We start from the raw sequence: 14,453 nt of genomic DNA, 5'->3' as shown, positions 1-14,453 counted from the left end.
CACGCAGAGTCAGAGACGAGGAGAGCTTTCTCGGCGAAGAATTCTTTATACAATGTTTACATGATCTGGTGGTTACAAGGGGAGCTCAACAAAGAAGCTGCAAGCTGCTTGAATAACACGTCTGAGACCTCAGATTCCCCGGACAGTTCCTAAGGACAAAGCAAGGTCGAGGGAGCGAGGGTCCGGGCAGCCACCGTGGTCCTAACGCCACTTTCGGTGGCCGGCGCTTCATGGAACCACGCTGCGGCGTCAGGCCGATCTGGAGGTCGGTAAGAGTAAATCCAAACATCGGAGCAACGCCACACTGCGGTTAACGAAGCAGCACTTCCCTCTGAGATTCGCATCCGCTTCGGGAGCACTTCTAAATTCGATCTTGTTACTCAAAGGAAGTCGTGGCTCCATGGAAGTAGCTTTGACGAGGGCATGTATTTAGACCGCATTTGTTGGCCTTAAAATACCTGGGCAGGCTTTATTATTTTACAGCGAAAGCTGTGTATGACTAACATTCCGTAGCTTTTTCGGCGTCTGGCAATAGAAACGGACTTAGCTATTTCTAACGAACACCTACGGGTGCAGTGCGGCTGCGCAGGTGTCAAAATGCAGCACATATTAGAACACTCGCCGTGAACAATAGGGTGACGTAAAGGTAATCGCAGTATATAAGTAGGAGAGGTATCGGCACTAATAAAAGCTGTGTTATAGATGGGGCGCACACGTATAGTTCGTACACCCGACGAACAACGTGCGTACGAGGAGCGCCGTAGGGAACCGCAACGAGAATGTAAAAGGTGCCTTCGCGAAACGACCACCGACGAAGAACGTTCCCGCGATGCTGAACGAAAACGACAATCGGGAGCCCCTCTGACCGAGCAACGACGCCAGGCTTGCAACGTAACAAATGACAGCCATTACACTCTGTGAACATGGAATGGCAGCGAAAACACTTTGATTTTCGTTTGAAAGCTTTGAATGTCGTCGTCTTTCGCTGGCACCCCATCTTGAAAGAGTGGAATGGTTGTCATTTTTATTGAACATATACAGCGACCTAAGGCCAACCATGAGCTTACTTTAGTTGGCGAACGTGAGCCAATTAGCCTTCCGGCAGCGCAGCTCCCTCTGCTTGCAATGATGGAAGTCCTCGGGATTCGTTGACACCCAACGAGCACAAATCCGTCATCACCGTCCATACGCACGCTTCCTGCGACGCCAAATGTCGTGTTTTAGAGAATATGTGCCGTCGTCTTGAATTGGCGAAAGCGTATTTACTCTTAGCCTCAGGAATAAAGAAGACAGATTGGCGATGGCTGGCGTGCCACAAGAGCTGGAGCCTCAGTTCAACTGCAACAAACAGATACGCCGCGCTGGGTGCATAACTTTCACTACTCAGCCACCTGAGTCATAAATAATTCAATTGTGTGACCGTTCAATATATGATTTTTCCAAGAAAATTATAGTCCCTATTCGTTAATTAATCGCGTAAATCGGCAGCGACACATGCGTCGGGAGTGATGTATGCGAACAACAAGTGATTTCAGGAGAAACAATTCACATGGCTGAAGCGATATTTTCGTGGGCTTACGTTTTTTGAACTTTTTGGATCAAATTATTCCGCGACTATTCGTTTATTTGTCGCTTAAGTCGGCATAAGCCAGTGCATGGGGAGTGATATATGCAAACAACAACTGATTTCAAGAGAAGAAATTTACATGGAAGAAACTATACTTTCGTGGCCTATAGGCTTAGCGTGTTTTTAACTTTGTCGAGAAAATTATTCTTCGACTATTCCTTTATTTGTCGCTTAAATCGGCATCAGCCAGTGCGTGGGGAGTGATGTATGCAAACAACAACTGATTTCAAGATAAAAATTTACATGGAAGAAACGATATTTTCGCTATACGCTTAGCGTTTTTTGTACTTTTCCGAGAAAATTATTCTGCGACTATTCATTTATTTGTCACTTAAACCGGCATCAGCCAGTGCGTGGAGAGTGATGTATGCAAACAACTACTGATTTCAAGTGAAAAAATTTACATGGCAGAAACGATATTTTCGTGGCCTATAGGCTTAGCATTTTTCAACTTTTTCGAAAAAATTATTCTGCGACTATTCATTTATTTGTCACTTAAACCGGCATTAGCCAGTGCGTCGGGAGTGATGCATGCAAATCACAACTGATTTCTAGAGAAAAAATTTAGATGGAAGGAACGATATTTACGTTGCCTATAGGCTCAGCATTTTTGAACTTTTTCGAGAAAAGTATTCAGCGACTATTCGTTTATTTGTCGCTTGAACCGGCATCAGCCAGTGCGTGGAGAGTGATGTATGCAAACAACTACTGATTTCAAGAGAAAAAATTTACATGGAAGAAACGATATTTTCGTGGCCTATAGGCTTAGCGTTTTTTGAACTTTCCCGAGAAAATTATTCTTCGACTATTCCTTTATTTGTCGCTTAAATCGGCATCAGCCAGTGTGTGGGGAGTGATGTATGCAAACAACAAGTGATTCCAAGAGAAAAAATTTACATGGAAGAAATCATGTTTTCGTGGCCTATAGGCTTAGCGTCTCTTGAACTTTTTTGAGAAAATTCTTCTGCGACTATTCCTTTATTTGTCACTTAAACCGGCATCAGCCAGTGCGTGGAGAGTGACGTATGCAAACAACTACTGATTTCAAGTGAAAAAATTTACATGGCAGAAACGATATTTTCGTGGCCTATAGGCTTAGCATTTTTCAACTTTTTCGAAAAAATTATTCTGCGACTATTCATTTATTTGTCACTTAAACCGGCATTAGCCAGTGCGTCGGGAGTGATGCATGCAAATCACAACTGATTTCAAGAGAAAAAATTTAGATGGAAGGAACGATATTTCCGTTGCCTATAGGCTCAGCATTTTTGAACTTTTTCGAGAAAAGTATTCAGCGACTATTCGTTTATTTGTCGCTTGAACCGGCATCAGCCAGTGCGTGGAGAGTGATGTATGCAAACAACTACTGATTTCAAGAGAAAAAATTTACATGGAAGAAACGATATTTTCGTGGCCTATAGGCTTAGCGTTTTTTGAACTTTCCCGAGAAAATTATTCTTCGACTATTCCTTTATTTGTCGCTTAAATCGGCATCAGCCAGTGTGTGGGGAGTGATGTATGCAAACAACAAGTGATTCCAAGAGAAAAAATTTACATGGAAGAAATCATGTTTTCGTGGCCTATAGGCTTAGCGTCTCTTGAACTTTTTTGAGAAAATTCTTCTGCGACTATTCCTTTATTTGTCACTTAAACCGGCATCAGCCAGTGCGTGGAGAGTGATGTATGCAAACAACTACTGATTTCAAGAGAAAAAATTTACATGGAAGAAACGATATTTTCGTGGCCTATAGGCTTAGCGTTTTTTTAACTTTCCCGAGAAAATTATTCTTCGACTATTCCTTTATTTGTCGCTTAAATCGGCATCAGCCAGTGTGTGGGGAGTGATGTATGCAAACAACAAGTGATTCCAAGAGAAAAAATTTACATGGAAGAAATCATGTTTTCGTGGCCTATAGGCTTAGCGTCTCTTGAACTTTTTTGAGAAAATTCTTCTGCGACTATTCCTTTATTTGTCACTTAAACCGGCATCAGCCAGTGCGTGGAGAGTGACGTATGCAAACAACTACTGATTTCAAGTGAAAAAATTTACATGGCAGAAACGATATTTTCGTGGCCTATAGGCTTAGCATTTTTCAACTTTTTCGAAAAAATTATTCTGCGACTATTCATTTATTTGTCACTTAAACCGGCATTAGCCAGTGCGTCGGGAGTGATGCATGCAAATCACAACTGATTTCAAGAGAAAAAATTTAGATGGAAGGAACGATATTTCCGTTGCCTATAGGCTCAGCATTTTTGAACTTTTTCGAGAAAAGTATTCAGCGACTATTCGTTTATTTGTCGCTTGAACCGGCATCAGCCAGTGCGTGGAGAGTGATGTATGCAAACAACTACTGATTTCAAGAGAAAAAATTTACATGGAAGAAACGATATTTTCGTGGCCTATAGGCTTAGCGTTTTTTGAACTTTCCCGAGAAAATTATTCTTCGACTATTCCTTTATTTGTCGCTTAAATCGGCATCAGCCAGTGTGTGGGGAGTGATGTATGCAAACAACAAGTGATTCCAAGAGAAAAAATTTACATGGAAGAAATCATGTTTTCGTGGCCTATAGGCTTAGCGTCTCTTGAACTTTTTTGAGAAAATTCTTCTGCGACTATTCCTTTATTTGTCACTTAAACCGGCATCAGCCAGTGCGTGGAGAGTGACGTATGCAAACAACTACTGATTTCAAGTGAAAAAATTTACATGGCAGAAACGATATTTTCGTGGCCTATAGGCTTAGCATTTTTCAACTTTTTCGAAAAAATTATTCTGCGACTATTCATTTATTTGTCACTTAAACCGGCATTAGCCAGTGCGTCGGGAGTGATGCATGCAAATCACAACTGATTTCAAGAGAAAAAATTTAGATGGAAGGAACGATATTTCCGTTGCCTATAGGCTCAGCATTTTTGAACTTTTTCGAGAAAAGTATTCAGCGACTATTCGTTTATTTGTCGCTTGAACCGGCATCAGCCAGTGCGTGGAGAGTGATGTATGCAAACAACTACTGATTTCAAGAGAAAAAATTTACATGGAAGAAACGATATTTTCGTGGCCTATAGGCTTAGCGTTTTTTGAACTTTCCCGAGAAAATTATTCTTCGACTATTCCTTTATTTGTCGCTTAAATCGGCATCAGCCAGTGTGTGGGGAGTGATGTATGCAAACAACAAGTGATTCCAAGAGAAAAAATTTACATGGAAGAAATCATGTTTTCGTGGCCTATAGGCTTAGCGTCTCTTGAACTTTTTTGAGAAAATTCTTCTGCGACTATTCCTTTATTTGTCACTTAAACCGGCATCAGCCAGTGCGTGGAGAGTGATGTATGCAAACAACTACTGATTTCAAGTGAAAAAATTTACATGGCAGAAACGATATTTTCGTGGCCTATAGGCTTAGCATTTTTCAACTTTTTCGAAAAAATTATTCTGCGACTATTCATTTATTTGTCACTTAAACCGGCATTAGCCAGTGCGTCGGGAGTGATGCATGCAAATCACAACTGATTTCAAGAGAAAAAATTTAGACGGAAGGAACGATATTTCCGTTGCCTATAGGCTCAGCATTTTTGAACTTTTTCGAGAAAAGTATTCAGCGACTATTCGTTTATTTGTCGCTTGAACCGGCATCAGCCAGTGCGTGGAGAGTGATGTATGCAAACAACTACTGATTTCAAGAGAAAAAATTTACATGGAAGAAACGATATTTTCGTGGCCTATAGGCTTAGCGTTTTTTGAACTTTCCCGAGAAAATTATTCTTCGACTATTCCTTTATTTGTCGCTTAAATCGGCATCAGCCAGTGTGTGGGGAGTGATGTATGCAAACAACAAGTGATTCCAAGAGAAAAAATTTACATGGAAGAAATCATGTTTTCGTGGCCTATAGGCTTAGCGTCTCTTGAACTTTTTTGAGAAAATTCTTCTGCGACTATTCCTTTATTTGTCACTTAAACCGGCATCAGCCAGTGCGTGGAGAGTGATGTATGCAAACAACTACTGATTTCAAGTGAAAAAATTTACATGGCAGATACGATATTTTCGTGGCCTATAGGCTTAGCATTTTTCAACTTTTTCGAAAAAATTATTCTGCGACTATTCATTTATTTGTCACTTAAACCGGCATTAGCCAGTGCGTCGGGAGTGATGCATGCAAATCACAACTGATTTCAAGAGAAAAAATTTAGATGGTAGGAACGATATTTCCGTTGCCTATAGGCTCAGCATTTTTGAACTTTTTCGAGAAAAGTATTCAGCGACTATTCGTTTATTTGTCGCTTGAACCGGCATCAGCCAGTGCGTGGAGAGTGATGTATGCAAACAACTACTGATTTCAAGAGAAAAAATTTACATGGAAGAAACGATATTTTCGTGGCCTATAGGCTTAGCGTTTTTTGAACTTTCCCGAGAAAATTATTCTTCGACTATTCCTTTATTTGTCGCTTAAATCGGCATCAGCCAGTGTGTGGGGAGTGATGTATGCAAACAACAAGTGATTCCAAGAGAAAAAATTTACATGGAAGAAATCATGTTTTCGTGGCCTATAGGCTTAGCGTCTCTTGAACTTTTTTGAGAAAATTCTTCTGCGACTATTCATTTATTTGTCACTTAAACCGGCATCAGCCAGTGCGTGGAGAGTGATGTATGCAAACAACTACTGATTTCAAGAGAAAAAATTTACATGGAAGAAACGATATTTTCGTGGCCTATAGGCTTAGCGTTTTTTGAACTTTCCCGAGAAAATTATTCTTCGACTATTCCTTTATTTGTCGCTTAAATCGGCATCAGCCAGTGTGTGGGGAGTGATTTATGCAAACAACAAGTGATTCCAAGAGAAAAAATTTACATGGAAGAAATCATGTTTTCGTGGCCTATAGGCTTAGCGTCTCTTGAACTTTTTTGAGAAAATTCTTCTGCGACTATTCATTTATTTGTCACTTAAACCGGCATCAGCCAGTGCGTGGAGAGTGATGTATGCAAACAACTACTGATTTCAAGTGAAAAAATTTACATGGCAGAAACGATATTTTCGTGGCCTATAGGCTTAGCATTTTTCAACTTTTTCGAAAAAATTATTCTGCGACTATTCATTTATTTGTCACTTAAACCGGCATTAGCCAGTGCGTCGGGAGTGATGCATGCAAATCACAACTGATTTCAAGAGAAAAAATTTAGATGGAAGGAACGATATTTCCGTTGCCTATAGGCTCAGCATTTTTGAACTTTTTCGAGAAAAGTATTCAGCGACTATTCGTTTTTTTGTCGCTTGAACCGGCATCAGCCAGTGCGTGGAGAGTGATGTATGCAAACAACTACTGATTTCAAGAGAAAAAATTTACATGGAAGAAACGATATTTTCGTGGCCTATAGGCTTAGCGTTTTTTGAACTTTCCCGAGAAAATTATTCTTCGACTATTCCTTTATTTGTCGCTTAAATCGGCATCAGCCAGTGTGTGGGGAGTGATGTATGCAAACAACAAGTGATTCCAAGAGAAAAAATTTACATGGAAGAAATCATGTTTTCGTGGCCTATAGGCTTAGCGTCTCTTGAACTTTTTTGAGAAAATTCTTCTGCGACTATTCCTTTATTTGTCACTTAAACCGGCATCAGCCAGTGCGTGGAGAGTGATGTATGCAAACAACTACTGATTTCAAGTGAAAAAATTTACATGGCAGAAACGATATTTTCGTGGCCTATAGGCTTAGCATTTTTCAACTTTTTCGAAAAAATTATTCTGCGACTATTCATTTATTTGTCACTTAAACCGGCATTAGCCAGTGCGTCGGGAGTGATGCATGCAAATCACAACTGATTTCAAGAGAAAAAATTTAGATGGAAGGAACGATATTTCCGTTGCCTATAGGCTCAGCATTTTTGAACTTTTTCGAGAAACGTATTCAGCGACTATTCGTTTATTTGTCGCTTGAACCGGCATCAGCCAGTGCGTGGAGAGTGATGTATGCAAACAACTACTGATTTCAAGAGAAAAAATTTACATGGAAGAAACGATATTTTCGTGGCCTATAGGCTTAGCGTTTTTTGAACTTTCCCGAGAAAATTATTCTTCGACTATTCCTTTATTTGTCGCTTAAATCGGCATCAGCCAGTGTGTGGGGAGTGATGTATGCAAACAACAAGTGATTCCAAGAGAAAAAATTTACATGGAAGAAATCATGTTTTCGTGGCCTATAGGCTTAGCGTCTCTTGAACTTTTTTGAGAAAATTCTTCTGCGACTATTCATTTATTTGTCACTTAAACCGGCATCAGCCAGTGCGTGGAGAGTGATGTATGCAAACAACTACTGATTTCAAGTGAAAAAATTTACATGGCAGAAACGATATTTTCGTGGCCTATAGGCTTAGCATTTTTCAACTTTTTCGAAAAAATTATTCTGCGACTATTCATTTATTTGTCACTTAAACCGGCATTAGCCAGTGCGTCGGGAGTGATGCATGCAAATCACAACTGATTTCAAGAGAAAAAATTTAGATGGAAGGAACGATATTTCCGTTGCCTATAGGCTCAGCATTTTTGAACTTTTTCGAGAAAAGTATTCAGCGACTATTCGTTTATTTGTCGCTTGAACCGGCATCAGCCAGTGCGTGGAGAGTGATGTATGCAAACAACTACTGATTTCAAGAGAAAAAATTTACATGGAAGAAACGATATTTTCGTGGCCTATAGGCTTAGCGTTTTTTGAACTTTCCCGAGAAAATTATTCTTCGACTATTCCTTTATTTGTCGCTTAAATCGGCATCAGCCAGTGTGTGGGGAGTGATGTATGCAAACAACAAGTGATTCCAAGAGAAAAAATTTACATGGAAGAAATCATGTTTTCGTGGCCTATAGGCTTAGCGTCTCTTGAACTTTTTTGAGAAAATTCTTCTGCGACTATTCCTTTATTTGTCACTTAAACCGGCATCAGCCAGTGCGTGGAGAGTGATGTATGCAAACAACTACTGATTTCAAGTGAAAAAATTTACATGGCAGAAACGATATTTTCGTGGCCTATAGGCTTAGCATTTTTCAACTTTTTCGAAAAAATTATTCTGCGACTATTCATTTATTTGTCACTTAAACCGGCATTAGCCAGGGCGTCGGGAGTGATGCATGCAAATCACAACTGATTTCAAGAGAAAAAATTTAGATGGAAGGAACGATATTTCCGTTGCCTATAGGCTCAGCATTTTTGAACTTTTTCGAGAAAAGTATTCAGCGACTATTCGTTTATTTGTCGCTTGAACCGGCATCAGCCAGTGCGTGGAGAGTGATGTATGCAAACAACTACTGATTTCAAGAGAAAAAATTTACATGGAAGAAACGATATTTTCGTGGCCTATAGGCTTAGCGTTTTTTGAACTTTCCCGAGAAAATTATTCTTCGACTATTCCTTTTTTGTCGCTTAAATCGGCATCAGCCAGTGTGTGGGGAGTGATGTATGCAAACAACAAGTGATTCCAGGAGAAAAAATTTACATGGAAGAAATCATGTTTTCGTGGCCTATAGGCTTAGCGTCTCTTGAACTTTTTTGAGAAAATTCTTCTGCGACTATTCCTTTATTTGTCACTTAAACCGGCATCAGCCAGTGCGTGGAGAGTGATGTATGCAAACAACTACTGATTTCAAGTGAAAAAATTTACATGGCAGAAACGATATTTTCGTGGCCTATAGGCTTAGCATTTTTCAACTTTTTCGAAAAAATTATTCTGCGACTATTCATTTATTTGTCACTTAAACCGGCATTAGCCAGTGCGTCGGGAGTGATGCATGCAAATCACAACTGATTTCAAGAGAAACAATTTAGATGGTAGGAACGATATTTCCGTTGCCTATAGGCTCAGCATTTTTGAACTTTTTCGAGAAAAGTATTCAGCGACTATTCGTTTATTTGTCGCTTGAACCGGCATCAGCCAGTGCGTGGAGAGTGATGTATGCAAACAACTACTGATTTCAAGAGAAAAAATTTACATGGAAGAAACGATATTTTCGTGGCCTATAGGCTTAGCGTTTTTTGAACTTTCCCGAGAAAATTATTCTTCGACTATTCCTTTATTTGTCGCTTAAATCGGCATCAGCCAGTGTGTGGGGAGTGATGTATGCAAACAACAAGTGATTCCAAGAGAAAAAATTTACATGGAAGAAATCATGTTTTCGTGCTATAGGCTTAGCGTCTCTTGAACTTTTTTGAGAAAATTCTTCTGCGACTATTCCTTTATTTGTCACTTAAACCGGCATCAGCCAGTGCGTGGAGAGTGATGTATGCAAACAACTACTGATTTCAAGTGAAAAAATTTACATGGCAGAAACGATATTTTCGTGGCCTATAGGCTTAGCATTTTTCAACTTTTTCGAAAAAATTATTCTGCGACTATTCATTTATTTGTCACTTAAACCGGCATTAGCCAGTGCGTCGGGAGTGATGCATGCAAATCACAACTGATTTCAAGAGAAAAAATTTAGATGGAAGGAACGATATTTCCGTTGCCTATAGGCTCAGCATTTTTGAACTTTTTCGAGAAAAGTATTCAGCGACTATTCGTTTATTTGTCGCTTGAACCGGCATCAGCCAGTGCGTGGAGAGTGATGTATGCAAACAACTACTGATTTCAAGAGAAAAAATTTACATGGAAGAAACGATATTTTCGTGGCCTATAGGCTTAGCGTTTTTTGAACTTTCCCGAGAAAATTATTCTTCGACTATTCCTTTTTTGTCGCTTAAATCGGCATCAGCCAGTGCTTGGGGAGTGATGTATGCAAACAACAAGTGATTCCAAGAGAAAAAATTTACATGGAAGAAATCATGTTTTCGTGGCCTATAGGCTTAGCGTCTCTTGAACTTTTTTGAGAAAATTCTTCTGCGACTATTCCTTTATTTGTCACTTAAACCGGCATCAGCCAGTGCGTGGAAAGTGATGTATGCAAACAACTACTGATTTCAAGTGAAAAAATTTACATGGCAGAAACGATATTTTCGTGGCCTATAGGCTTAGCATTTTTCAACTTTTTCGAAAAAATTATTCTGCGACTATTCATTTATTTGTCACTTAAACCGGCATTAGCCAGTGCGTCGGGAGTGATGCATGCAAATCACAACTGATTTCAAGAGAAAAAATTTAGATGGAAGGAACGATATTTCCGTTGCCTATAGGCTCAGCATTTTTGAACTTTTTCGAGAAAAGTATTCAGCGACTATTCGTTTATTTGTCGCTTGAACCGGCATCAGCCAGTGCGTGGAGAGTGATGTATGCAAACAACTACTGATTTCAAGAGAAAAAATTTACATGGAAGAAACGATATTTTCGTGGCCTATAGGCTTAGCGTTTTTTGAACTTTCCCGAGAAAATTATTCTTCGACTATTCCTTTTTTGTCGCTTAAATCGGCATCAGCCAGTGCTTGGGGAGTGATGTATGCAAACAACAAGTGATTCCAAGAGAAAAAATTTACATGGAAGAAATCATGTTTTCGTGGCCTATAGGCTTAGCGTCTCTTGAACTTTTTTGAGAAAATTCTTCTGCGACTATTCCTTTATTTGTCACTTAAACCGGCATCAGCCAGTGCGTGGAGAGTGATGTATGCAAACAACTACTGATTTCAAGTGAAAAAATTTACATGGCAGAAACGATATTTTCGTGGCCTATAGGCTTAGCATTTTTCAACTTTTTCGAAAAAATTATTCTGCGACTATTCATTTATTTGTCACTTAAACCGGCATTAGCCAGTGCGTCGGGAGTGATGCATGCAAATCACAACTGATTTCAAGAGAAAAAATTTAGATGGTAGGAACGATATTTCCGTTGCCTATAGGCTCAGCATTTTTGAACTTTTTCGAGAAAAGTATTCAGCGACTATTCGTTTATTTGTCGCTTGAACCGGCATCAGCCAGTGCGTGGAGAGTGATGTATGCAAACAACTACTGATTTCAAGAGAAAAAATTTACATGGAAGAAACGATATTTTCGTGGCCTATAGGCTTAGCGTTTTTTGAACTTTCCCGAGAAAATTATTCTTCGACTATTCCTTTATTTGTCGCTTAAATCGGCATCAGCCAGTGTGTGGGGAGTGATGTATGCAAACAACAAGTGATTCCAAGAGAAAAAATTTACATGGAAGAAATCATGTTTTCGTGCTATAGGCTTAGCGTCTCTTGAACTTTTTTGAGAAAATTCTTCTGCGACTATTCCTTTATTTGTCACTTAAACCGGCATCAGCCAGTGCGTGGAGAGTGATGTATGCAAACAACTACTGATTTCAAGTGAAAAAATTTACATGGCAGAAACGATATTTTCGTGGCCTATAGGCTTAGCATTTTTCAACTTTTTCGAAAAAATTATTCTGCGACTATTCATTTATTTGTCACTTAAACCGGCATTAGCCAGTGCGTCGGGAGTGATGCATGCAAATCACAACTGATTTCAAGAGAAAAAATTTAGATGGAAGGAACGATATTTCCGTTGCCTATAGGCTCAGCATTTTTGAACTTTTTCGAGAAAAGTATTCAGCGACTATTCGTTTATTTGTCGCTTGAACCGGCATCAGCCAGTGCGTGGAGAGTGATGTATGCAAACAACTACTGATTTCAAGAGAAAAAATTTACATGGAAGAAACGATATTTTCGTGGCCTATAGGCTTAGCGTTTTTTGAACTTTCCCGAGAAAATTATTCTTCGACTATTCCTTTTTTGTCGCTTAAATCGGCATCAGCCAGTGCTTGGGGAGTGATGTATGCAAACAACAAGTGATTCCAAGAGAAAAAATTTACATGGAAGAAATCATGTTTTCGTGGCCTATAGGCTTAGCGTCTCTTGAACTTTTTTGAGAAAATTCTTCTGCGACTATTCCTTTATTTGTCACTTAAACCGGCATCAGCCAGTGCGTGGAGAGTGATGTATGCAAACAACTACTGATTTCAAGTGAAAAAATTTACATGGCAGAAACGATATTTTCGTGGCCTATAGGCTTAGCATTTTTCAACTTTTTCGAAAAAATTATTCTGCGACTATTCATTTATTTGTCACTTAAACCGGCATTAGCCAGTGCGTCGGGAGTGATGCATGCAAATCACAACTGATTTCAAGAGAAAAAATTTAGATGGAAGGAACGATATTTCCGTTGCCTATAGGCTCAGCATTTTTGAACTTTTTCGAGAAAAGTATTCAGCGACTATTCGTTTATTTGTCGCTTGAACCGGCATCAGCCAGTGCGTGGAGAGTGATGTATGCAAACAACTACTGATTTCAAGAGAAAAAATTTACATGGAAGAAACGATATTTTCGTGGCCTATAGGCTTAGCGTTTTTTGAACTTTCCCGAGAAAATTATTCTTCGACTATTCCTTTTTTGTCGCTTAAATCGGCATCAGCCAGTGCTTGGGGAGTGATGTATGCAAACAACAAGTGATTCCAAGAGAAAAAATTTACATGGAAGAAATCATGTTTTCGTCGCCTATAGGCTTAGCGTCTCTTGAACTTTTTTGAGAAAATTCTTCTGCGACTATTCCTTTATTTGTCACTTAAACCGGCATCAGCCAGTGCGTGGAGAGTGATGTATGCAAACAACTACTGATTTCAAGTGAAAAAATTTACATGGCAGAAACGATATTTTCGTGGCCTATAGGCTTAGCATTTTTCAACTTTTTCGAAAAAATTATTCTGCGACTATTCATTTATTTGTCACTTAAACCGGCATTAGCCAGTGCGTCGGGAGTGATGCATGCAAATCACAACTGATTTCAAGAGAAAAAATTTAGATGGAAGGAACGATATTTCCGTTGCCTATAGGCTCAGCATTTTTGAACTTTTTCGAGAAAAGTATTCAGCGACTATTCGTTTATTTGTCGCTTGAACCGGCATCAGCCAGTGCGTGGAGAGTGATGTATGCAAACAACTACTGATTTCAAGAGAAAAAATTTACATGGAAGAAACGATATTTTCGTGGCCTATAGGCTTAGCGTTTTTTGAACTTTCCCGAGAAAATTATTCTTCGACTATTCCTTTATTTGTCGCTTAAATCGGCATCAGCCAGTGTGTGGGGAGTGATGTATGCAAACAACAAGTGATTCCAAGAGAAAAAATTTACATGGAAGAAATCATGTTTTCGTGGCCTATAGGCTTAGCGTCTCTTGAACTTTTTTGAGAAAATTCTTCTGCGACTATTCCTTTATTTGTCACTTAAACCGGCATCAGCCAGTGCGTGGAGAGTGATGTATGCAAACAACTACTGATTTCAAGTGAAAAAATTTACATGGCAGAAACGATATTTTCGTGGCCTATAGGCTTAGCATTTTTCAACTTTTTCGAAAAAATTATTCTGCGACTATTCATTTATTTGTCACTTAAACCGGCATTAGCCAGGGCGTCGGGAGTGATGCATGCAAATCACAACTGATTTCAAGAGAAAAAATTTAGATGGAAGGAACGATATTTCCGTTGCCTATAGGCTCAGCATTTTTGAACTTTTTCGAGAAAAGTATTCAGCGACTATTCGTTTATTTGTCGCTTGAACCGGCATCAGCCAGTGCGTGGAGAGTGATGTATGCAAACAACTACTGATTTCAAGAGAAAAAATTTACATGGAAGAAACGATATTTTCGTGGCCTATAGGCTTAGCGTTTTTTGAACTTTCCCGAGAAAATTATTCTTCGACTATTCCTTTTTTGTCGCTTAAATCGGCATCAGCCAGTGTGTGGGGAGTGATGTATGCAAACAACAAGTGATTCCAAGAGAAAAAATTTACATGGAAGAAATCATGTTTTCGTGGCCTATAGGCTTAGCGTCTCTTGAACTTTTTTGAGAAAATTCTTCTGCGACTATTCCTTTATTTGTCACT

The 14,453-nt window shown here is 39.3% G+C and overlaps 1 protein-coding gene across 1 annotated transcript in view; it reads left to right on the top strand.

Annotated features, from left to right (window-relative positions):
- TTLL1B (Tubulin tyrosine ligase-like 1B) overlaps nucleotides 1-14,453 on the top strand; it is a 104,197-nt gene that overhangs the window by 7,724 nt on the left and 82,020 nt on the right. The window lies entirely within an intron of this gene.

Source organism: Dermacentor variabilis, chromosome 5 (assembly GCF_050947875.1).
Source record: "Dermacentor variabilis isolate Ectoservices chromosome 5, ASM5094787v1, whole genome shotgun sequence".
Classification (NCBI taxonomy): Eukaryota; Metazoa; Arthropoda; class Arachnida; order Ixodida; family Ixodidae; genus Dermacentor; species Dermacentor variabilis.
This window is presented reverse-complemented; position numbering and strand designations above follow the sequence as displayed.